The following is a 26,548-nucleotide window of genomic DNA, read 5'->3' as shown; positions in this document are numbered from 1 at the left end:
ACGGCAGAGAAACGAGCCCCACGCTCACGTACAGATAAACAATTTATGTGGAGGTAAAAAAAAAAGTTAAATTATTATTAAAATCTTCAAATGACACTAAACGTATCAGTGCGATCTAATCCTGACGTGAACTGGGAGGAAAAAATAGAGCCGGATTACAACTGATGAGTCACTGCGCCGACGGCAAACGACTCATCATTTTTGGCTAACGCTGCATCCGCCACATTATGTCATGAAAGTAAAACAAACGAGGGGATCGTCAGCGTTATTAGCACGAGTGTTGTAAGTGGCTGGATAAATCCACGGCTTCAGCATTAGTAAATTAAATGCAGACATAAGATGAACGATGTGACACGATGATAAATGCGAAGCACCGACGTAAACGGGTTTACTGTCCCTGCACGCTTTCAGTCGTATCTGTTACAGCTCCGTGAACGCTTCAGTGTTTAGAACGTGCAACAGAGTCGCTTCATTCTTGCTGCTGAGTTATTGGGTTCTGCTGTTAATTATTTTGAACAGATTTAATTGCAGGGAGTTATTCTCCCAGTCAACTATTTCACAGAACATTTAATAACCAGAGTCTTTAATTTATTGGTAATAAAACTGGGTGTCACAGTTATCTTATAGTGGTTCTGTTTGAAGTAGAAAGTTGAGAGGGTGGTGCAGTCTTAGCCAACGCTGCACATCCCTGGAAACATCCACCCGGGCGTGGCTGGCGAGGGCAGCAGTCTAAGCTGCCCAGACTTCAATCTCTCCGGCTCATGTGTGCTGTGCCAGCCTGTGAAACTAGCAGCCAGTATTGTTTTGATTAAAGTCGCACACCTCGTTCTGATTGGCTGATTAGACATGAGGCAGTTTGTGGTCTGATTGGTGGATTCTTCTTCAGCTGTTTCAGCTGCTTAGACTTGTTTCCCTCTCAGATAAAAGATGCTCGATACACCAAATTACCCCAGATCCTCCGATGCAGGCCGGTGTATCTGCACACAGAGCAAAGTTCTGTATGAACGCGTGCAACGGCTAAATGTGTCCTGTACTGTAAAAGTGCTCTTTAAATCCATCGATTCCCCCTCCAAAGACAAACTGTGCAGATTCTGGAGGAACTGATGGCGATTGCTGCCTGTTTGCTATTGTTGCCATGAAGACGGTGCTCATGGCTCATTGTAACCCAGAAACTTAAACCTAATCAGACACTGACCACGGTACCAACACTGACACGTTCGTATTGGGGGGAAAAGCTGTAAACCCCTGTAACTCATAAAAACAGGAAACCTGCATCACACGTTTTGTTAACCGTCTGCATTTGAGGTCCAAACAGAGTTATTGGTCCTTACTGAGATTTTGGCCGTTTCAAACCGTGACCGCTGAAGTAAGATAGTCAGTATTTCTGACTTTGTAACAGACGCTTTGACTGTCCGTGCAAATGACGTCACCATTTTCTCTTTACAGTCCAGTTTGTGCCACAGAGACTGGCTGGTGGCCTCTGGAAGCCACCGGTCATCTAGGGAGAAGTGTGCGCTCCCCAGCTGGTTGGCGAGTGGCTTCTGGAGGTTGCTGAAGTGTACTCTTTGGTTCAGTGGCTTGTGGAAGTTGTGGAAGCTTGTGGAAGGCTCATAACTGAGATTTGAAAAACACAGATAGAGGTGATGTGGCTGCTGAGGCTGTGTGTGTGTGTTTGATGACGTGACCACACGTTTGCGTGTTTGCTGAAAGTGTGTGTCGCGTGAAATCGGGAGCACGATGATTATTTTTTAAAGGATCTGCTGTGTGTTTATGCCAGCTCGTGCATTTTGGATATTTGAGCGGTGAAAATGAGAAGAAACAGGAGGCGGCGCCGAGCGCGCTCAGGTAGAGACGCTGCAGAAAAGGCCCGAGGTCGCTGCTATATTCGTCCTGTCAAAGCGGCGCTGTGCGTTTACTCAGTTGGCACAAACTTATCGACTCGTGCTCGATGGATTTCTCATCCCTCTGTAGTTCGGGCTAGGGCTGCCACAAACGATTATTTTGATAGTCGACTAGTCACCGATTATTTATGCGATTAGTCGACTAATCAGATCATCATCCATTGGACGTAAAACTACAGCTTATTGCACCAGCAGCATCTGCTCTTATATAACTATCATTAGCTTACAGCTTGAAGTGTTTATGGTCTGTGCTAACTAAAAATAAAGACAAGATGATAGTTTATTCAATTTTAATGAAATTTGCAGATTGTTTCGGTAAAGTTTAATAAACTCCTTGCTATCTAAAATATAACAGGACACCGGAGTATATTCTCCAGCATCTCACACTTCTGATAATCAGCTGTCTGCTTGACGTTTATTCAGCTGTGTAAAAACTATAACTTTAATCTCAGACAAACTGATTTACTCAGGAACAAATAAAATACTAAAAAAAGCCAAACAATAACATTTAAGTTATCTAAGTGACTCATATATCATGTTTAACCTGAGTAGCGAAAGACGGCGGTGGGTTTGAAAACAATTTGCCGGGAGTCCGGTGTTCTCACGGCTCTAGTTAGCCTAGCCCCCGGCTAGCTATCGAGCTTGTGGGTAACAGACGTCTCCGAAAACGTCGGAGCGCTTTTGAAAATATGCGGTGTCCTGATAAACTGAGCAGATATTTGAGATTTACACAGCTACATTCTCGCCTGAAAATATGTGAAACGTTTATTTTGTGACCCAGAAAGAATAATAAGAGTAATATTAAAACTAACTAGCTGCCGCCATTGTTGGAAACTAAGCTGGGCCGCGCTATGAATTCTGGGACACAGCTTCTTCTTCTTCGGGGTTTAACGGCAGCTGGCATCCTTGTACATGCTGTGCTGCCATCTTCTGTTTCAGTCCGTTATTACACTCTTAAATCCTGCTACTTATTCCTGCATCTTTTGGGATCTTACAAAGCTTCAAACGACACGTCGACTATTAAATCAGTCGTCGACGATTTTGATAGTCGACGTAATCGTGACTAGTCGACAAATCGTGGCAGCCCTAGTTCGGGCCCTTCGAGGTCGCTGTATTTGGCCGGGAAAAGAGAGGCGGTTTAGACGTGGGGATCTGTGTTGCTGTTTAGGATAAATCCATGGTGTTGTGCAGCGTCATCGATGAATCTGCTCATCGGTGACGCCGTCTGTGCCCTCCTGCCAGCAGAGACAAAACCTGAATAAACGTGTAACACAGAGGAGGAAATCGAGCAGCGACTTCCTGTTGATCTTTGAGCCTGAGAGTCAGCGGCTCCCTGTCTGTAAGCGGCTTACTCTCTCGCTTTTATCCTTTCTTTCTCTCTTCGGTTTTTCCTTCTGTTGTGTGTCATCTTTTCTTTGGCCTGTTTTCCCCCTCTCAGTGTTTCTTTGGGCTTTTTCCCCTCCTGGGATTATTTCTGCAGACCAGTCGAGCCTGATGCAGATCTGCCTCAGTAAATCTTACATATTCCACCGTCCACTCACCTCCCACTCGCACTCTTCCTACGCTCTCTCTCTGCTTCGGCGGCTCGAGCAGAAACCTGCAGATATTTACTCACACATCCGCACATTAGAATCACAGATCTGTTAGCAGACGGGACGCGTTTATTACGAGCGTGTCACCATGTCAATAATGTTCAGAGTAATTTGCCTCTTGGTTGGTTTCATTTTCAGCTTGTGCAACAGAATCGCACAACTCTGCAAATTAATGAAGCGCAGCTGACGGAATTGATGGAACACGAGAAGCCGAATAAAAGCTGGAGGTGAAAGGACCCAACGTTTAACCGACGACTCGTTCAGCAGTGAAAGCTTGCGTTTGGCCTCGGGGCTGTCAGAGCGCGTCTGCAGACGTTGGTTTGTTTGTTCTGCAGCTTTAATGCAAAGCTGTCGGCTGATGTTCACACGTTAGGACTCTGAATGTGACAGCATGCTGGAGCAGTGTCGTCATGATTGCCTCACAACAGTAAAGGCTGAAAGCTGAATGCATACAGAGCGTCTCTGCAGCAGATATTTCAGGTATGAATCGGTAACGTCTGCAGGATTTTGCAAACAGCTGCAGTTGCAGACATGGTGTAGTCGATGGTGTCCTATTGAAACAAGCTGCATAAAGATTAGATGGTGAATCATGCAAAGCTGCTCCCAGAACAAAAGTGTGGAGCTGTAAGTCATTCTATAAAAGCTTTGATCTGATCCTCGAGGTTACTTTAAAATGTTTCGAATACAAACATGAGAACGGGACTGTGTCGATTTCCTGATCATGATCTGAATTAAGCCACGAGGAGTTAAAAAGGACGCACAGAGCCAACAGGGACACGTCTGAGAAAGTCTTTACACAAGTAGAAAATGTAAATCTATTGATACCTTAGAGCAGCGGTCTCCAACCTTTTTTGCGCCACGGACCGGTACCGGTCCGAGGCCCGGGGGTTGGGGACCGCTGCCTTAGAGGATAAAGATCAACTCTCCAGATGGTTCCTATGTGCATGTCAGGCTCCCAGACCTGTTTAGGATTCAGTTTAGCTCCATAGGAGGGATGTCAGGGTGTTTGGACACAGGTACGGCGCTAATTATGAGTCTGTGTCATCACAACGAAGATATGCAAACCTTCTAAAGGTCAGGTGGTCACAGGGCAGCCAGTGAAAACAAAGGAGGGAAGTTTGTAGGTGAAGGAACATAAACTGCTGCAGACATCACATCATCCCTCCCTCGTGTGTGTGTGTGTTTAGTTTCAGGCTTTGTGATTATGAAGACATGTCAGCTGGTCCTCACAAAGACACTGTGAGAAAGGGAAGGGTTAAAAACAGCGTGCATGTGTATCTCATACACATTCTGTGTGTGTGTGTGTGTGTGTGTGTGTGTGTGTATCAGAGATCTATAACCTGAACCGAGAGCACCGTCCCGTTAAAAGCTATCGATCGGGTCGTCCTTCTCCCCTCCCTCGTTCCATCTCGGTCTCTCTCGCTCTCTCTGCTCCCTCTTTAATCCTTTGTCTCTCGCTCCCTCTCCTCTCTCTGGGGTGGTCTCAGGTTCTCTCAATCATTACTGTATGGAGACAGAAGGCTGCAAGGAGGGAGATGGGGCTCATATGACCCAGCAGAAGGGACAGAGTGATGGAGGAAGGACGCGAGGAGCCGATAGCCGGGTCATGTGATAGTGTAAGTAAGTGAGGAGCAATAAGGATTAAAAAAAAAAAACCCAGATTGTAGAGAGAGGTGACTGAAGGTGGGGAGCAAGAACGGCCAAAGTTCGAGCCGGTAATTGGAAATAGGAGGAGAGAAGGATGTGCAGAACATACTGAGAAAGAGGAGAATGGTGAGGGGGATGATGGGAGTTGACAGGAGGGTGTAGGTGCTGATGGGAGTAATTTAACACTTCAGTTCGATTGGGTGTCAGCAGGGACCCCACGGTTCCCCTTCAGCCAGTCGGCTTCTCGTTCTTCACCCTCGACCTTGACTGGAACAAGTTTTAGTGATATTTTTGTCAAATCGTCTTACGATATGACAAAAATCATGGACAATCCATAGAAAAGCCGCACCTGACTAAAAGCCGCAGGGTTCAAAGCTCGTGCAAAAAGTAGCGGCTTATAGCCCGACAGTTACGGTAGTTTGGGGCTTTATTTTGGGGAAAAAAATGTTTTTGCAAATGATACTTAACAAACTTCGGGGGGGGGCTCGATGTTAGCTAGTGTTACAGAAATGTTCCCAAATGTCACAGAGACGGGGGCGGTAAATGGGTGTCTTTATTTAGAGCAGCAGCTCTTTCGTGATGTAATTATCTCCTAGTTCTTCCTGTCCATTAAGGGATTTTTTTCTTTTTGGTGGGGGGTTGGGGGACTAGAGCTCCAGCTCATAGCTAATTCACTCATTAGTCCGATGCCAGCCATCCATTTCCTTCCACTTAGTGGCAACAGGCTTCCAGTCGTCCTTTTCCCCATCAAAGTTTTCCAGCGTCTCGCTCCTGCGGCCGCGACGAGATCTGTCAGTGAGGTCTGGGTCCACCCTGCCGTCTCCCTACAGAGGTCCAAGCTCCTCAGCCTTCCTGTAAGGGAGACCCAGACTCACTGTGGACGATGCTCAATCAGCCACTTGTATCCGCAGCGTCCTTTTTACCTCCCGACCCCAGTCCAGGGTTGGGATGTAGATCAGATAGATCCTCCACGTTCCCTTCACTCGTGAATGAGAATCCTGAAATGCTCGAGGAAGCATCTCTCTGCAAACCCAGAAGCAGCAATAAAGCGTTTCCTGGCACGCACAGAGCACAGCATTAATCAGCAACAATTTAATAATCACGCTTTTGAATGTAGTGAAACCTGTGCTGGTTCCAGCCTCTTAAATCTGAAGATTTCTTTGTTGTATGACTGCAGATTGTAATTTTTAATTTAACAGGGGATCTGAAGAAGACACCTTGGGATGTGAAAAACTGGAAATTTAGGCTATTTTTGACATTCTGGTGATAAAATGAAGAATAAACCAACTGGCAAAATGTGCGTCCCATTAATCAATAATGATAAAGGAAGAAAGCGCTTTATTCCTCGACTCTACTGTTGGCAGGATTCGGATTTATTTTTTCCTTTAATCGCTTCCGTTGAATCGTATCCAGAACCCTCGGTGGTCAGAAAAAAGAACAACATGCACAACTTTCCAGAATAATTTCAATGAGCTGCAAATGAAGATGATGTCGTGCATTTCTTTTCCTCCTTCTTTGGTGAATAAAGAATAATCAGATGCTCGAAAATGCTTTTTCAATTATCAGAATTGTTGCAGAATAATTTTCTGTCAATTGAATAATCAGTTAATCAGCTGCTTGTTAACTGAAAACATGCTGGGGAGGAGTCTGCTAATGACCAGCGTGAACATGCAAGCGATGAGTGTGTACGTGCTAATAGGAACCTGATTATTGTTGGAGGGGAAAAGTACTACAACACACACACACCCACACACACACACACACACACACACGATTACATGTACTGCAGCAACAGTAGCTGGATCTGCAGCTGTCTAACTGAAGGACATGTTTAAGTGCTCATTAAGCTGCGTTAGTCAACCCAGCCATTACACTGCCATCAACACATCACCTCAGTCCGAATTATGAGATTTGACATGTAATTTCCTGTGTGTGTGTGTGTGTGTGTGTGTGTGTGTGTATTTCTTTTGATCATGAAATGTAATCTCCGCCGAGGTGACCTGCCGAGCTCGAATCCTCCTCGCTGTCACTCAGCTGAACAGAAAGTGGAAATGGGAGCTTTGTGAGGATGGGGACTCACTTCTCACTTCTCAGAACAGCAGAGCTGAGATGATCCTTACATACAGTCTTCAAACCAAACATGTGACATTCAATGATCCACATGTCCTCTAGTTCATGTAGTTTAGCTCTTTGAGTGCAGGCAAAAATGACTCCTAACCGATTAACACTTGATGTAACAACATTACACCTGGTGTGTGTTGTTTCCGTCCATCCTCCACACGTCTGACACCGGGCTGAGTTTGGTTTCATGTGAACAGAAGAACAAGAATGATCTGCAAAATGCAGTAATGTAACGAGTGCAGTACAGTCCCAGTCCTGGCTGTGATTTTAATATCGACATGATGTGGAATCGTCACCTTTCTTGGCAAGAACAGAACATCTGAATATTTGTGAAAGAAGAATTTATTGGGAGGAGCATTTACTCCTTTATTTAACTCCAGGAAGTAGCAGACATGTCTTTGTGTTGGAGGCAGGCATTCGCAATAATAGTAATAATGATAATACTGTATACTTTATTGATCCCCATTCACTCAGTGAAGCAGTGGGCAGCCACCAATCCAGCGCCCGGGGAGCAGTGCGTAGGGACGGTACCTTGCTCAGGGGTACCTCAGGGTAGCCGTTCAGTGGATTCGAACCCCCGACCTTCTGATCATGGGGCCACCTAATAATTTAAAAGTATTACAGGACACAGAGAGCAGTCCATTTTTTATTTTGTTGATCCGGACTTGCTCCAGGACGCTCTGACAGCCATCACACGTTTGATCTTTCAGTTTAAAAAAGTTCTAAAGTGGATCTGAATTCATGAGTGTGAACAGGCATGATTTCTGCTGTTAAAACATATAAATGTACATCATGCTTAAAATACGTTGTTTTCATTCAAATCCTGCTGTTTTCATTCAAATTCTGTGGTTTTATTTAACCTGCTTGAGTGTTTTATGGCCGACTCCGAGCTTCTCTTTGTTCTGTTCTTCAGAAGCTGCCTTTCAGTCAAGCTGACCAACCAGTGTCAAAGACCCAGCATCATCTGCTGGTTTTTATTGGAGGAAATTTGGTACTAATACGCTCATATTGCAGTATTTCACACTGTGTTGGACATTAGATGAAGGAGACAACCACCCTGCAGCATTTCTGTTTCCAGACGATGAGTTTGACGCTCATCCCGCTGTGATAGCGTAGTTTGGGTGGAAACACGAGTAGTCCCAGGAATCCGCAGGATTTCAAAGGTCCCTTCAAACCTGAGTTTACTGCAGTTCCAAAGCAGTTTGAAGACCCGTGCAAAATAAACGACTCCGGTTCAGTGAGTGACGGTAATGAAGGACACGTCACAAAAAACACGTCATATGAATCTGACAACACAAAAACAACGGTGAGAGTTTCAAGCGCCTTCATGATTTCTGCTTCCCAAGAATATTGTCCCAATCAGAAATGTTTAGTCCTGCAAGCCCCGCCCACAAAGTTCCTGACTTCCTGTTTGAAAGCACTCTTGCTAGACAGTTTTGGGGGATAAATTAGGCTCTTCTCCATGAGTCTGTTCCAAGGTTTCTAGTTTTTGGGGGAGAACGGGATCTGAAATGTTTTTCTCCAACATTTTGCTATCAGTAACTTCCTCATGTGTGCCCGCCATACTTCTTGGCTTGAGAGGGTTTTTTCTCCTAAATCATTACAGAAATACATCAGAAGCTTAATGAGCTCACATTTCACCAAACTGAATTCATTCTGTGAGTTACAGCAAAACAGCTTACTGGAACGATGCAGGCTGAACGCGTCTTTCACAGAGTATGGTTGGCCGTGCTCTCTGAAAGACGTACTATAAATAGACTCAAAGCTCTCGCTAGCCTTACAATATCCATCCAGCTTATTCTTCCATCCACCCTTTCATCCAACCAGCTATTTTATGCCTCTTATCTGGTCCCAAGCTAGTCCAAACATCTGTCCCGGGGTCTCTCCCATCGTCCTGGACAAACGCCTCACTTAAGAAGCATCCTGATCAGATCAGATCACAGTCGTAGGTGAGAGCAGGAATGTAGATTGAGCAGTAAATCGATGGCTTTGCCTTCATGATCTTCTCGCTCTTCACGCCAACAGACCAGGCTGCTCCTCGATCCTCGCATTATTAAGGTCGCAGTCCATAATGCAGCGCTCTCATTGAGGATGATGTTACTCTGGTACTTTGTCCATTAGGATCAATATTGGATGCTGTGGATCTTTCCTGATCCTCAGATGTGAGACACCCAGTCACTCTTTAGGCTGAAAATTTTCTCCCTACAACAGAGAGCGGAAACCTTCAGCAGCCATGATAAAATGTTCACAGCGGTGGATATCTCCTCCTGGTTAAATGAGCCGTTCCTGAACGAGTCTGTGATGTCGATAAGTCCTTGGATTTGAGGGCAGAAACTGAGAAAGGAGGAAACGGCTGAACTCGGCTTGACTCCTTCAACTAAAGGCTGGTGAATTTTCATGCACGGCCTTAAGAATCAGACTAAGTCTAAGTCACGCGGCCGCCATCACCAGCAGCCCCGAGCTTAATTTCATGGCCTAAAAGTAAGATTCCATCCGAGTTTATAACAAGACTATAAACGTGCATAAACAGTAGATGGGTCTGCATCCTGCTTTGTTGTTTGGTGCTGCGGGCTCATGCGCTTCAGAACATCTGAAAGATAAGGCGAGGAAAAAGAAGAGGAGCGAGAAACAGGGGCACTCTTCACTAAAAACATTTCTAGAGACGTCTGCAGTTCAGACGCTAAAAGAGGAAGTAAATTAAATATAACACTCTGAATGAGCAGGATGAATGGAAAGGGAGGGGCAAGAGGAAGCGAGGAAGAAGAAAGAGAGGATGTGTGACGTCTGTGCTGCCGTGTAAAAATAAAATGTGTCCAGTCACTCGGTCGAAGCGCTCGCCGAAAGCCAGCACGAAGCACTGAAGCACGAAAATCTGAGTGCAGGCGAAATGACCGTGAACCCGGAGAGAGGAAGGTGACCCGGCGATTTATTCACAGTATACGAGCGCAGCGGACGCCACAGACCAGAACATAAGGAGGTGAAGTTAACGGTGTGAATGAGAGGGAGAGAAAGCAAAGGGGTGGAGGGGAGATGGAGAAACACAGCTGATAATAACTGATACTGTACACACTTTAATTACGTTTTTAATTTAAGCTACTCATTATCACAGTTCATCACTTACAATAAAATGAAAATCAAGTTTCTATTCAAATGTGCACAGATTTTAACTTCACGTGTCTCCGTCTGCTTGAATTTATCTTCATATATTACAGAACTGTTTTCACAGTTACGCAGTGGTGGAAACATAATTATGCTCAGAGGCAGGGGGCTTTTTTTTAGATGAAGTGCTGCACTAACCAAGAGCTGACAGACTTTAAACACATCCATAAAACATTTTAATAATCCTGTAGTCACTGCAAGCCACAAGACTCACATGTTTTTTCTACTTCCTCAACCAGCCAAATGTTTCCTCCCAAAACCAGCAGTTATCCAGCACAAGTGATAACTGGATTTTCAGAGAATAACCATATCGCAGACGCACGTCTAGACTCGGCATTTTAAAGCCTCAGCTTTACCGTGTTGACTGCCAGAAGTAACTATATTTAAACCACAGGGTGGCTTAACCACAGTTGATGTTGGCAAGATTGGTTACGAACCTGCATCCTTACAGATGAAACGTATCCTTACATTAGAAGTATTTGTGCCAGAGCGTCCATGGCTGGGACAGGATCTACTCCTGGAGAATGAAACGCATGCTTGGTTAGTGCTGCCTTTCTGAGCCCAGAACACTCAATAAACCTTTAAGAAAAGGGTAGGATCCAAAGAATTAAGAAAATTTCATCCACCAGCACCCACCTGGACCCCAAACATCCTCAAGCCATGTTATCCGGTCTTTAAGGCTGTCGTCATTAGCTGTTTCCAGGTCCAAACTCGCTTCAGGTCCCAAAGTCAAATGAACACTGTGACATCACTGAGAGTTAAAAACTGTCTAAATTCTTTCATCTATAATAAAATGATCGATTAAGTTTAACATCCAGGCATCCATGAAAACAGAATTTATGATGTTTAATGGAGTTAGAAGTTAGCAGGAAGTTAGCTCGCTAGTTAGCTAAACATGATATAGCATGTTCTGACTGAGAGATTTCTGAAAAATTCAAACGTACAGCTCTGCTATCACTTCCAACATAAATGAAGACAGAAAACTAAACAGCAGTGACGTTTGTAGGGTTACTGAAGTTGGGCTAGCTGGTATATAATGATGTGCTACGTGATTGCTAGCGACACAGCTATGTTAGCATAATATAAACACAGTGAAGCTGGAGGATGAACGCTAACTTTTTTCCACTCGATAAAAGTTAACGTGAGGGTTCCCGATGGTCAGGAACAAATGTAATCGCATGGCAGGATGCTGTAAACGGACCAAACTTCAGTCAGGAGAACAACTGAGATAATCCATCCACAATACGAGGTTAGTCATAAATATACTGCTGCATGGGCTGCAGCTACATCGTAAGGGTTTAAACACTGAGCTTTAAAATGAACAGTGGTGGTAAAAACCGATGGAGGCTGACAGTGATCACTGACTGTTTTTAGGGGCTTGTTGAGATTAAATAGAACAAGATACAAAACATTAAAACATATTAAAAACACAACAGCCTTAATAAACAGAGAGTAGTTTGGACCCAGAAGCAGGATTCATTCGTCATCAATTAAAGACCGTATTGGTCAGACAGCAGATGGCTAGCAGTTGAGTGACCACACTTCCAACTTCACGTCAATAATAACAATAAACTATTCTTATAAGATGCATAATGTAAACATGCTCATTTAATGGTTGAAGTTGGGCATTTTAACATGGGGGTCTGTGGGGATTGGCTCCGTTTTGGAGCTAGCCTGAAGAGGTCAGTCAGTGTAAGTGGCTAAACATACAATGAAAACATTTCATTAGGCTCAGTGCACATTGATATCAGCCTGGAAACAGATCTAAGCATCAACAGCTGTGTGCGTTCTCCATTATGACTAAATAGAACCAGTGTTTGGCTTTAGAAGACGATGATGACATGTTCTTCTTGATTATCTTCCATCTCTGTTTCACGGCTGCTTTCATTGGATAAAATATCATCATGAGAGAATTTCTGTTTGCTCTCATGTGTTGTTTATTTGCAATATTGAATACAATTTATTGCTTTTTCTTCCAGAGTGGTTTTGTGACCTGATCGTTCTAAACCTATAGATTCTGGCTTGAGGCGCTGTACTGGCACTTGGAAATGCTGGGCATGGAAAGTTGAAAGATTTTCATTGCCACTTTTCTGCTCACAAAGTTTCCTCGAGAATGAATTTCCACCAACTACCCGACTCACATAAATGTAAAAACTTTCACTTTTTAATGTGTCCTCTGGCTTTTTTTTTTGTCTGAGGGCCATTTGGTTATGTGGAGATAGTACTGTGTGGATTTATCAAAGCTTTTACATTGAAAACAGCTGCCTCCTGGTGCTGGAAATAAAGCTGACAATAGCAGAGAGACTCAACCATATGGTTAATTTGAGGGTCCCAAAGCGGCGAGCTGAAAATGGAGTTAAGCAGAGCCGACGGGGCTGGGATCATTATTCATAATCAGCAATAACAACGCACGAGCTATTCACACACTGATGATGTAAAAGTTCGTTTTGTTTGTCAGCGTTTGTGTCGTTGCTAAAGCTTTTTGTGCAGCCTTTATAAAGCTTGGATGGATCTTAGACTGTAACTCTAAAATATCAGTAACTATACCCTAAATTGTATTTAGAGTATAGTTGGAGTTTACAGTAATTTGCTGCCATTTTTATTTATAATAAGCTTTCCGTAAGTTAAATTTGCAGCATTTCTGTGATTCAGCTTCAGCAGGGCCGTTAAAATTTCCTCTGCCGTTGGTCAGTTATTCTCTGGTTTCAGTTTACAGCCCATATTTTGCCACAATCATTCTGCCAATTACAGCCATCTGCTGTATAAATGTACTGCAGTATCTTACAAAATATTACTGTTGAAATATGTGTTAGTTGAATTGTAGGGGCCCTTCTTTTTCTCCGTAGAGGACGTGATATTAAGTGTGCAGCTACTGCAGTGTGTGCTGTGCATTCGATGGAGGAGGTGCACAGAGATATCCACAGGCAGGAATGATTTCCTGTGTCATTCAGTGGTGCATTATGGGTAATCTCTCACTGAGTGAGCTCCTGTGACTGGCCAGCACGTCATGGAGTAGGTGGGAGGTGTTGTCCAGCATCGTCCTCATCTTGGACAACATCCGCCTCTGCGACACCACCTTAAGGGAGTCCAGCTCCGTCCCCGTAGCGTTACTGGCCGTGCAGATCAGTTTATTGAGTCTGTTGAGATCAGCAACAAGTCAGTGGTGTAGTGGGTGAACAGGAAGGGGAGAGGACGGGCCCTTGTGGTGTCCTGGTGTTGCTGACCACCTTAATAGAGACACAGCGACCACAAATATTGTGATCTTCCTGTCAGGTAATCGAGAATCCAGGACACGAGAGAAGCATCCACCTGCATCGCTGTCGGCTTATCACCCAGGAGGGTCAGCCCGATGGCGCTGAATCCACTGGAAAAGTCAAAAACGTGACCCTCACAGTGCTGCCCGGCTGGTTCAGATGGGCGTAGATACGATGATGGCGTCCTCCGCTCTGAGGCGGGGTTGCTAAGTGAACTGAGCGGCGTCCAGATCTGGTTGTTTGTTCTTTATGTGTAAAATTATTGTTCCTCTGCTGTGAACATTAGTGTGACTCCTTAAAGCTGCTGTGAAAACTGCCCTCTGTAAAGTAGCTGAACTGCTACGTGATTTGTGAATCAGACACATCAGCCAATCATTGATTGTCTTTCAGTGTCTGACGTTCACACACTTGTGTTGCTGCTTGATCCTTAGTTCACTTCCAACATCTGTAGAAAGGACTCGTCTCCTTGGCAGGTGCTGACAGGAAGTGTCAGACAGACTTAGAAAAGTGTTGAATATAATTCTCAATTAGGCAGCTTTTCCTTCCACAGATGTCAGTGTGCAGCCAGCCTCCATGTGTTTGAGTCAGGCAGTGCTCGGACTGCTGCTCCCCGTCACTCGTGTCAGCGCTGCAGCCTGTGAACTCGTGCTAGCACCGTTAGCACCCCGGTCCTCCTCAGCAGGCAGCACTGCTGAAAGCACATCAAACCTGCTTCATTGTTATATGTAATTTAATGAGTTAATTTACAAATTATTCAATCAGTTTTACAATCGTCACTTTAAAAAGAAAATACAAATGTGCACACATAAAAAAAATGTCTCTCGTGTGGAAATCTGTGTGCACGACGTCCTAATAATCAGCGGGATGTTGTGATGCTATCGTGATGTGAACTCTGTATTACCTTAAGGTGTTTACAGATAACACCCAGATTATCTATATGCATGTTAATATAACCGAGAGCAAACAAAACAGGTGCTGATAAGATAAGATGGAAAATTGGATGAGCGGCTGATACAAAGGAGAGAAAGGAAAAGTCAAAGAAGGCAGAAGACATGAGACGAAAGTTTGACCTGATCCAAGTTTGGAAGAAGTGGGTTATTAAAAGTGTTCCTTCGTATGAATGATGGAACTAATAAAAGTCTTTGACACTGAGGTTCGAAAAGAGTCGAAAAAAGTGAATGAGCGGGAAAAGCAGGCCGGCTCTCCGAGCTATCGATCTGAGCAAAGTCAATCTGCCGCTTTCGTTTGACCTTGAAACAATGTCATTAACTCTGATGAGGAACAAGCTGGAAACAAACAGATAAGGAAGAAAACAATGATCGGTTATTAGCCACTTAGAGGTGGAGTGGGTAATTACGGAGATTACGTCGCAGTAGCAGGTGAGACGCTGCCGCCGGTGCGTCACATTATTAGACGGGAAAGCACAGACTCATCTTTAGCTGCAACAGCAGGGTGGCGACTTTATTACTCCTAAAATTTAGATTCAAGGACTCTGCGGTGAGAGTCGCTGCGCTCCAGCGCCACGACTGAGGGCGTAATTCCCCTCTAATTAAATGGAATTTCAGTGTGTTTCATTTGAAATGATAACAGAATTATTTTATCTACAAACACTTAAAGGTAAGTGCAGCAGAACGTGGGCGTAATGAGGCGTTTGTAGGAACAAAGGCATGAAATTTGAAGCAGTGCAGGAAAGGAAACATTCTGATAAAACGTTCGGCATAATTTGTTGGTAATTTTGCAGAAAAGCAAACAATCTTGTGGCACAAATATTATATACATGGTAATATACATATTATATCATAGGTATATGTTTCGCCTAACTACTAGATTTTTGTTTTTTAAGGGTAGTCGAGCAATAAAACATCCATAATAGACACAAACATCATGAATATTAAGTACAAAGACTCACAGTGTGGTGCAGCATATTTCTAGTGTGCCTACCTTTACAAAGCTAAATATAATAAAACTGTAAAAGGGATGAAACAGATGATTTAGTGACAAAATGGATGAAACAAAAACAACTGGTAGCTGAATAAAACGATGCTGTTGTAATTATTGATCTGTTCAATACTGACGACACATTTTAAAGAGACAAACCAACAATTTAAACTTGTCCAGTAAGAAAGAAACATCTGTCGAAAGCCTTTAAATGTCTCGACTAACCTGCTCTGTCTTTGTGTGGAGCATCGGGCATGCAGACCGGTCTACAGAGTCGTTCTGTGACTCGTGTTTTTCATTTGTCCTATTAATTGTTAAATGTGCGACTCGGAGCGCAGGAAGCAGCGGCGGTTTAAACGGCGCCGCAGTCGGTGTCCTCTCTGAGGTGACGGCCGGCTGTCTGACGGATGAACGCTCTGCTGTTCCCTGTGGTGCCGAACCACCGCGTGTGACGGCTGCACGCCACACGGACTGGCTGTCCCGTTCGTGTCTGTGGGACTTTCACTGGAGCTGTGCGTTAGAGCCGAACTGTAACCTCAGCCTCTACCAAACAAACAGCAGCTGGGCCAAATTCAAAAATCTTAGACTCAACGCTGTTTGTTCATTCTGACTGTGTGTTTACTTATTATGTTTGATTATTAAAATCGTGGATTACGGCGTTTTTAACCCTGAAACATGGCTGACGCAGCTCTGTTCCCAGTTACAGTTGAGTCTTATTCTTACACAAATAAAGGGGAAAATCTGGAAACACCGCAGCGCTCCGTCTCCTACAGTTCACTGCAGCCTCTTTCATCATCAGTAAGCCGCAAATTCTGGGCTGTGCTTTTATCCTGTTTGGTTGATGCTGCGGTTTGACCACAGAGGAGCGTGTCTGTCTGATTTAGGTTCAGCTCAGAATTAGTCTCCATTTGTTGGTCTGATGAGCATTAGAGCAGTCTCCAAGCAAATGCTAGACTGGTGCCGTTGGCCTGCCTGTTCCTAAAACACATAACAGCTGGATATATCCACACTTTGTTTTTTTATCCTCCATATGTGTGCATGTTGTTAGCTCTGCAGACTGCCAGTGAAAGGTTTCAATCTACATGACCCACTTTTAAAAAGGATTAGGAGGAATTCACCACTATGTCACCTTTTAACACGGTGTTTCATAAAATGGTCACAAATATAATATATAATAAATACAAATGTATATAAACACAGAAAATGTCCACAGTGAGGAGGCAAAGCTACATCTGACAGAAACTCAAGCTGGTCCTCAAAGATGGAAGCAAAGCGTCGCACAGCCTCTCGCTCCGTCTTTGAAAGCTGCCCGAGGGAGGAGGGTCTACTTACCAGCGTGACTGCTGCTGGGCCTGTGCACACACACACACGCACACACACACACGCACACACTCACACACACACACACACACACACACACACACACACACGCACACACACGCACGCATGCACGCACACACACACACACACACACACACACGCACGCACGCACACACACACACACACACACACACACACGCACACACACACACACACGCACACACACGCACGCACACACACACACACACACTTTAGCAGACCTGCTGTCTCGGTCATGCAGACAACCCCATGCATATTCCCACCCGTTTCATCATTGGCCCTCTTAGGACTTATTGATTCTTATAGCGCTCCGTGTGTGTGTGTGTGTGTGTTTCATTTAAGTACCTTCTATTTAGAAATGCGTTTGTAATTTGTCGCATTCTCTCCGCTGTAACTGCTTCCTCGGTTCCTTCTTCGTTTCTCTCGTCGTCGATCGATATCCTCACTGAGCAGTTCAGGCTGCTTCGACCTGCGGCTTCACCGTGGTGACGTCTATTGATTGCATCGACTAATTGGAGTTTAAAGTCGACCTCGTTGTCGTCTTCCCAGTTTTCCCGGCCGTCTGTGAACCATGTTGGAGTATCTGTGCCGTGGAGCAGTGCAAGCGGAACCTGCTCAGTGATTTTTTGCTAGCAGAGCTTCAGTTGGAGTTTCATGTTGAGCTGAAGTTTGACAATCTGCAGAGAGAAACTACAGAAACCACAGCGATCCAGCAAACTTTTAACGGGATGGGGGGGCTAACAGCTGTGTCAGTCAGGACCAGACAAGTAGGCATGGGTAGGTTTTATCCGAAAATGGGTCCAAAAACCTCTCATGTTCAGCTGTTTTTTGTAAAAAGATAACAATGTTAGCCTTTTCTGCAGCTATGGGGCATATATGGTATCACTCTTGGCTGGAAGCAGTGCTTAAACAATGGAAAAAACACAAACTTTGTCCAAAAACCTCTCTTGTTTAGCTGTTTTCCACTTTTTCTTTGGTCATTTTAGCCTTTTTGTCCAGGGTGAAGGGAGTATCTGCCATCAAACAAGAAGACAGCCACATGTAGCTATGATGATGTTTGCTAGTTCACCTTACATGCATTAATGTAATAACGTGGTTAGCCTACTCAACGTAAATTACACACGAACAACATTAAGCTACTCACGCAGAGAAGAACGGCTGCTGCTGCATCATCATCCTCATCATTTCTGCTACACTGGCAGGGCTAGGGGCCAGGACTCTATTCTTCGGGTTGTTGGGGGATGTTGCTCTGGGTCCAATAACAGGCACCACACCCACAGTAGATGTGCCCGGTGTGAGGTCTCGCAGCAAGCTATCAAATACGGCGCATTTCTCGGCTTTTAAAAAAAAACGCTATGCGTCGCCAGGTGTTTCATCAGATTCGAGGTGTTACCTCCTTTGACAGTATCACAGTATCAGCTTAAAGCACTTGTTGCTGCTGAGTTTGCATCTTTTGCTGTGAAGTACAGCCAGACTTTGACCGCTTCGCCTTGGACATTTTTAATCTGTAGCTCTGCTCTAAAAGAACGCACGTACCAGGACCCGCCTACTATCCTCGGAAAGGTAAAATGATTGGCTAGAATCTAAAGTGTATCACAGCTCAGGAAAAAAAAGCACCGAAATAAAGCACCGAAATGTGCGCTGCTTTTCGGTCTGGTTACTACCGTTTATGACAGAACCGGATACCGGTACCCATCCCTACAGACAAGTCATATCACACCTGCCAGGTATCGCCGTCATCACCATGTGAGCTGGTCCCTGTACTCAGTCGATGAAATCAAGGAGGGATTTCCTGCTTCAAACGTGAAGCCACATGTCGGGCCACAGATGTCTCGCTTTAACACACAAGTGTAGCAGCGTGTTAGCATGTTAGCGCAACATGCTAAGCACTGCCACCTGCACTTCAGCTGATGAAAGCATGAGATGAGATGTGGAGAAATAAGAAGTCGAATTACAAAGAAACAAACACAAATTTTCATGTTGTTTCCACCTGATTCTCCAGCTTTGAAGTCGGGAGAACGACCTCCACCAGCTGCTCCACGTCACACCAGAGGATGGCTACATGCATGAATTACTCCTGCAGCACAAAAAATATTTGTGACAGAAGAAGGTTTTAAGGAGGTACTTGGTTGTTGGCTTTAACTTTGACTTGAAGGAATGTTTTTGCCTTCAAAGCGTTTCGGCGTCCGCTGTCATGAACACCTGATGAGGTCATCTGTGACATCGGTCTGCAGCTCTCCACCTCCTCCTCTCTGCCTGCTCTCTTTTTTCCCAGCACAGTTTGATCCACCTTTAGGGAGCTGTTGAGAAGTGAACTCCTCCACCCTCCAGTAATTATACAGTCCTGTGCAAAGCTTTGAGTAATGAGGCTCTTTAAATTTATAGATTCTTTTTACATACAACACTATCAAGGAGGTGTCTGATTGTTCCAGATTTATCCTGCGGCATGTCGGCCGGTCGTAAAGAACTATTTCTAGCAAGTCCTGAAATAGACGATATGATCCCCACAGAGTCCTGATCAGAGTCCAGATCCCGGCATTCCGGAGCCAGTCTGGGATCACGAGAGGTTCTGTCTGTCTCTGCTGTAATATTCATAGATGAATGTTCTTGAACTTCAATGACGCACCTTTTATAACCTAAACCCTGCTTAGTCGCATCGTCACGTCACAGAGGAGTCATTACTCATGTTTCAGTCTCATGTCACTTGTGATTGGTTCACACGATCATGATTGTTGAGTCATGAGTGATGATTATAAAACAGACGCGTCCTAGGTGCTGGGAACCTCCTCAGAGATTTTGGTCCATGTTGGGATGATAGCATTGCACAGCTGCTGCATGACGAGAATCTCTCCATCCACCACAGCTCAAAGGTGACACTGTGGTCCTGGAGGGATGGACGTGGTCAGCATCAGTACTAGACTGAGTAGGCTGTGTAGGGTAGGTAGGACGCTCAGCTGGTACCACGGGGCCTCCTCTGACCCTCCTGAAACACTCAGACCAACAGCCAGGCCACATTCAGCCACTTAAATCATCTTCCTTCCTTATTCTGAATCCCAATCTGAACTTTAGCAGGTTTTCTTGACCAAGTCTGGTTACAAATTTGTGTTAACGAGCAGACGACCAGCTGATGGATGTAGGTGATGCTTTTTTCTGTGACGCTGCTTTATACTTGGTAAACTTTGTTCACCCTCGTTTCTTATTAGTTTCTGGATGTTTGCTGGAATTAAACCGTCTACGTTTGTGAAAGTCTTCATAAAAGAGAAACCTGCATGGCTCGGTGTGCGTGCACTGTGGCTCGGAGGGAAACGGCAGGTCTGTGTCGTGCAGATAAAGCAGACATCTATAGAAATGCTGCTTGAGTGCAGGACTCGTGCTGTGACTGCGTGTCCTTTTTTGGGTGGGTAGAAGCAGCTCCACTTGTTACTAAGTGCCCTTAAACAATATGCTTCATTATTTCTGGGCTCCGGCTGTGATGAGTGTTTTAATAGCAGTAGAATTAAAAAGGTAGATTTTTATTACCAGCCGGCCCTTGTTAGTGATCAGAAAGCTTTCTGTGGATTAATATCTTATCAGACGCAGCCGAACACTCATTTAATGTGGGCACGTATTTAGCTGACACCCTAATACTTGTCTCATTATGCAGGCGAAGCATCGTTCATTTGTTTTTCTGGAAGCCTCCACGTGTTTTCTCTGTCGGCAGCTTCTTTTTACATCCGATTACAAAGATGCTCCTTTTTTCTGCTTCGTTAACCTTGAAAGTGTTGAGTAAATATTTACCGTTAGTTAATATTTTTATTTCCTGAGAAAGACAAACAGGGAGATGAAGGGAGCTGGATTTGGGAGCTTTGCTGTTGTTTGGTTTGGTGTTTAAAACGTGCCGATGACGACCGATCTTCGCGCTCTGATTGACACTCGGTCCACTTCTGTGACCCTGAAACTGCATTTGTGTTTATTCCTCCTGCTTTGGGGACGTTTTCAGGGGTAAACAGGTTTCATGGCACCGCTAGGACTGTGGTGTTATTAAAAGAAGGAATCTGCAACAAGTTTGTACAAAACCAGCTGCAAAACAAGCTCCCAGAGTAAGCTTTCAGATTGAGGTGTCATTAGGACACCTGTGTGCAGACACTCAATCTGCCTGTTTGTTTCTGGGTCTGTGAAATGAGCCACAAACAAACTGGACGGAGAAAATGTGATCACACATTAGCTGTGGGTAATTGGCCAGTTTAATGGCAGTTTTCACCTCCCCACGTGCTATTTTCCTTTCTCTTCTTTTTGTTGTTACCTCCTACCAGCAGGGCTTTATAGGAGCAGGGATACATATCTGCTTTGAATTGGTTTAATGCAGAGATGTCAGGCATGTGGCAAAGTTAATAAAGCAAATATTTTAATAAAATGTTCAACTCCAGGAGTGGAAGTGTCAATCTCCAAAAGTTGTTTGAGTCGTGAGGAAATAAAATAATTCACTCTGACGAGTAAAGCGCTTTACACACACACACTGGTGATGGCAGCTACATCGTAGCCACAGCCACCCTGGGGCGCACTGACAGAGGCGAGGCTGCCGGACACTGGCGCCACCGGGCCCTCTGACCACCACCAGTAGGCAACGGGTGAAGTGTCTTGCCCAAGGACACAACGACCGAGACTGTCCAAGCCGGGGCTCGAACCGGCAACCTTCCGATTACAAGGCGACCTCCCAACTCTTGAGCCACGATCGTCTGTTGGAAGGATTCTCCATCAGATGACAAGCTTCTCCTTAAAAGACATGTTTCTCGTAACAGTGCAAACTGCGTGGACTCCGCCTTCTTTCTGAGCTGATGTTGTTCTCTTTTCAAATTACAACAAAACATTCGTTCACAAGGAAAAACTTCCTTTTAACAGGAAGAAACCTCCAGTAGAACCAGGCTCGGGGGGGGTTGATTGTGTTTTCAGTTTATAAACACAATCAGTCTTTATTGTAGATCAGTGCATGAAATATGAATGTTTTTATTGAGTCACGCTGTGCAAATATGACCAGTGTTAAACTACAGTATCTTTACCTGGTGTAGGTAGAATTTATGAGCTTCATATTTGGTCTGTGAAGCTGTAAAATTGGTAAATGTGACTTAAGAAGTCACTGATGAGCTCTTAGCTCTTAAACAACAGTTTTTAATAAACCTTTTAGAAAAAAAAAACGTCTCCCCGTCGCCGCCGCATTCACCGCCTCGATTGGCGGTCGAGAGCTCTGAGCAGGTTCATGTTAAAGCTCAGTTTCAGTGTTGGTGTGAGCTCCTGATAGGGACCAGGGCCGGGTTTTAGTGCCTCCATGTCTCAGATTAAACTGACAAAAATTGAAATAAACATGAGAAAATTTCATTTTATTGTTACTTTTTCCTCTAATATTTTTCAGTAAAGCGTTTTTTCACACTTGGTTTTAGCTTAATATAGCTGACTCTAATAACCTTTATTCATGAAAGGCCCTCCTGCTGGGTTCAGGATGAAGGGTGTGTGTTCTTTGACACAAGTGGGTGGTGGTGAGTTTGTTTCTGTGGTAAAAGGAAACAAAACGAGCAAATGTACAATTTGTGAAAGAAACTTGGAGGGTGGTGGTTTTTACCGGAGAACAGTCAGCGTGAAGTCGCCCAAAAACCCAGTGAGTGCCTCTCTCTGTCCAGTCTTTGCTTTCGTGTTACAGGAACGTGAACACCGAGCTTTTGAGAACTCGCTGCCTAATTAGACTCCCTCCATTCTCCTCTAATGGGGCCTGATTTTTGACACTGAAATATAGACGTGTAGAATCAGCGTGTGTGTGTGTGTGTGTGTGTGTGTGTGTGTGTGGTACGGGTCAGGATCCTCACAATGTGTGCGATGTTGGTCGGAGAGATGGACAGGAGGGCTGCCGTCCCCCTGGACCTCATTATAGCTCTGAAGGGAGACGCGCACACGTTTAACAGCCGACATCTGGAAAAGGGCAGAGGGCACACGTTGACGCGCTCACGCCGGCACGCGCGGCTACACCAGCACAAGTCTGAAAAAGGGCATAGAGGGCTTAAAAAGAACGAACACACACACAGACACACACACAATGAGCGGTGGATCATGCCCATAGCAGCCATACAGCAGAGTCCTGGGATTCCAGGATACTTTGTTCCTTCAGCCTCTGTCGTCTTTTAGTCTGGTCATCTCTCCCCCTGCAGTTGTCACAGTGTTAAACAGCTGAGTGTCCTCTCTGACATCAGACACGCGCCCCGCCTTAGACCGCCTTTACAGCTCACTCACTCACACACACACACACACACACACACACACTCTCACACACACACACACACACACACACACACACACACACAAACATAAATTCCGTTCGAGTTGTTCCTCCCTGGAGTTTGTGTGAATGTCACGGCATGAAAAGCTCTTTGCTTTGGGCTCAGAAGCAATCTGTCTGCATTCGTTAGCAGCTGTTGCTTTGTGGAGGAGAACCTCGAGTTGATAATGGCTAAAAGTTGTGATTGACTTTATTCTGAGTGCACGAGGTTTGACCAGAGGTTTGGAATTTGCAGGTTTTGATTTGTTCTTTCACTGGATAAAATAAGAGCACTGGAAGCATTTGTGCTTTAAAATCATCTCTCCGGTCTATAAGGACTGAGTGTGAACACGGTCTGTGTGACAGTAAAATGGTAGCTGGTAGCTGGAACAAAGTTTAGAAATCCAAATCTACTCTAGTTTTTACATTTGTGTGACTGCAGGCTTCAGAGTGACGGTAGCTGTGCATGCAAAACATTAGTGAGACTGCCTCACGTCTCAGATACACTCAGCTGCCTGGAGTTCAGCTTTTCAGGGTTTTTGGTTTCTTATAAGTAACAAAGTAAAAAAAATTGTCAAAACAGTTTGATTTGTTCTGGTCTAAAGGAGTGCGTCTAGCACTATGACTGTACAAGCGATTAATGAAATAGAATATCTGTGCCCATGGTACTCCAGAGGTGACATTCCTCCTTATTAACAGTGCACGCTTTGAGTTTGCTGCATGGGACGATGTCGGTGTGTGTGTGTTCATGTTTGTAGCAGAGTGACCGGTGGGTGGAACGATTCTTCCACTCATGAATCGTCCCTTTGACATTTCCTCAGGGATTTTGTTCCTCCTGATCTTTGTACCTTTTTCTTCCGACCCTCTGAGGACTGGATGTCCGTATATAGGACTCAGTCTGTCTGTCACAAGGACTCAGCCCTGTTAGGACCTGTTCAGACGTTCTTAATGAATTTAACTTTGCATAAAGGTCTCGACTCGCATGTGGTTTGACACAGTTTCCAATATCCTGCCCTTTAGAACTCAGCTAAAGACCTGCAGCGAGTCTGCCATGATGCTGCCTGGTAATGATGTATTCAAGCCTCTCACTCGGTTTCTCGGTCATAGATTCAAAGACACGAGGTGCAGAATATTTCACCAAAACAGAACACCGGCAGTTTTGACAGAAATAGATGCTGGTGCATCGTTACTGTCTCAAAAGTAACCGAACCAAGTGTAAGCCGTGGTACGCTGAACACTGCTTTTGGAGCTGTCCGAGGGTCTCTGAGGTCGGGATGGGTACAACTAATGAGGTTAGCACAATAATAAAAAACAGCATGTATAAAGATCAGTTTGTGTTCAGGCCGGCACCCAAAACACAAATATGCAAAAAGCTTCCAACTGTAAACTGACTCAGGGACATGAAGGCGTTTTTAAGGTTCTGCTATCTCTGGGTGCTTATGGTAGTTTTTACTTTCACTAATTACTTTTATTGTTAATTTCTATAATGATATAATTATAATAAGTATTAATAATAATAAAATAAGTTTTTTTGCTTAGTTAGACCTTTCTTCTGTCTGTTCTTACCTTCAGTTAACAAACAGGCCGTTTGCTCCTAACTCGCATTTTACTTTGTTTACTTTGGTTCAAGGTAAATGATGTGATGTCAGTGGCTCAGTACATTTTTATTGAGTGAAAACACCTTTTAAGCTGGGTGGGCGGAGCTGTCTGAGCCCCGCCCACAGTAAACGTCCACCAGAAGTGATGCAAAATGAGCATTATAGACAAAAAAAAGCATTTCCTGGCATGCAATTCAGAGGTGCAGTTTTGTAACAGTGCAGTTTCACAAAGAGCTTTTCTTTCATTACTAATGAAGCAACAGTCAGAATAAATGGTTTTAGTGGTGAGAACTGTTAGTTCAAGTTTATTCTAATCTTTCATTTATTTATATTTTTCTCTTTCTCTCCAAACGTTTTTCCTTCAGGTCAAAAAATATGAAAAATATTTTATATTTACAGTACAAAAATATGTGTGTGTGTGTGTGTGTGTGCTTCCACAGCTGTGGCTCACTGGCTTCACAAACTAATTTGTTAATAAACTGCATAAATGAAGCTGGATGTGGACGTCTGTGGGCTCGGTGTCTGTTGTGTGGGTGTCTGTAGAAAAACAGCTCAGCAGGAAGAGTTTAACAATCTGAGACGTGCAGCAGCTGTTTTATGCCCTTTAAATAAGATGTAACATTTTCTTTATTCATTCTTTTTTTAACTTCATGCCAGAAACTTAAAAAAATGTAAAATGAGGTCAAACTGAAGTCTACGTCTCTCTTCATCATCTGTAAATTTCTCTCGTAGCACAAATGTTTTCCAACAAGCTTTAGTGGATTTTGAACATGGATGCAGCAAAGCAACGATTTTCTTAAAGAGAAAGTGGAAACGCATCAGAAATCCACTAAAATAAAAGCTGTCAGTGAGCTTCAGAGGCTAGCTGGCCTCCCTCGTTTCCTATGCTAGTGCTAAGCTAAGCTAACTAGCTGCTAGCTGGTCAGTGTGTTTGTACTGACTTTAAATCTGGTCTCGTTTGAGCAGATGGTAATCAGAGTATCTTTTTCTGTTCCCACAGGTCTTCCAGGAATGCCACGCCCACAGATCTGAGCAGCAGGTCAGTGAGTGAAATCTTTCTATGCTTCAGCTGTTGTGTTAAAATTTATCGGTTTTATTTTACTGTATAAAAAGAGATGAAGCATGTTTGAGGCTACGCAGAGCGAGGCAGTCTACATGAAGAATACCGAGGAAGAATCTAGAAACTCCTGTAAGTCTGAGGATGGCAGTTGGATCAGAAACATGGCAGCAGTTTTGCTGCTCAGATATTTGCAGATTAAATCCTGTTTCTTGACGATGTCAGTAAATTCGTTAGAGCAGTTGTTGTCTGCTTCTGGCTCTCTTGCACAGCGCGTCTTTTGTCCCGTCTCCCTCCCCTCAGCCTCAGCTGTTCATATCAGATCACCGTCCCTTACTGAGATAGTGCAGTAAGGTTTGCAGGAGGTTTCTTCCTGTTAAAAGGCAGTTTTTCCTTCCCACTGTCGCCAAGTGCTAGCTCATAGGGGGTCATGTGATTGTTGGTGTTTTCTCTGTATTATTGTAGAGTCGTTACCTGCTAATATAAAGCACCTTGGAGTGACTGTTGTTTTGATTTGTAAAAAGTAATGAAATCAAATTGAAACTGAATTAGTAATTAGTCTGTGGAGAGGCGAGACTCATGAGCATTATATTCACTTTGTATTTAATAAGTGAAGTCGGTGAATTTCAGCAGTGAAGCCAT

General features: G+C 44.2%; 1 protein-coding gene across 2 annotated transcripts in view; it reads left to right on the top strand.

Moving 5' to 3' along the window:
- Positions 1 to 26,548, top strand: part of pcbp4 (poly(rC) binding protein 4) — a 219,700-nt gene that overhangs the window by 63,542 nt on the left and 129,610 nt on the right. For both annotated transcript variants that reach the window (XM_085457821.1, XM_085457820.1), the window contains exon 2: positions 25,850 to 25,888. The gene's annotated coding sequence lies outside the window, so the exon portion shown is untranslated. The remainder of the gene's footprint in view (positions 1 to 25,849; positions 25,889 to 26,548) is intronic.

Source organism: Copadichromis virginalis, linkage group LG5, assembly GCF_057382275.1.
Source record: "Copadichromis virginalis isolate Kocher_CV1m ecotype Utaka linkage group LG5, C_Virginalis_male_GT1.1, whole genome shotgun sequence".
Taxonomy (NCBI): domain Eukaryota; kingdom Metazoa; phylum Chordata; class Actinopteri; order Cichliformes; family Cichlidae; genus Copadichromis; species Copadichromis virginalis.
The sequence above is the reverse complement of the archived record's forward strand: the minus strand, read 5'-3'. Positions and strand labels throughout refer to the sequence as shown.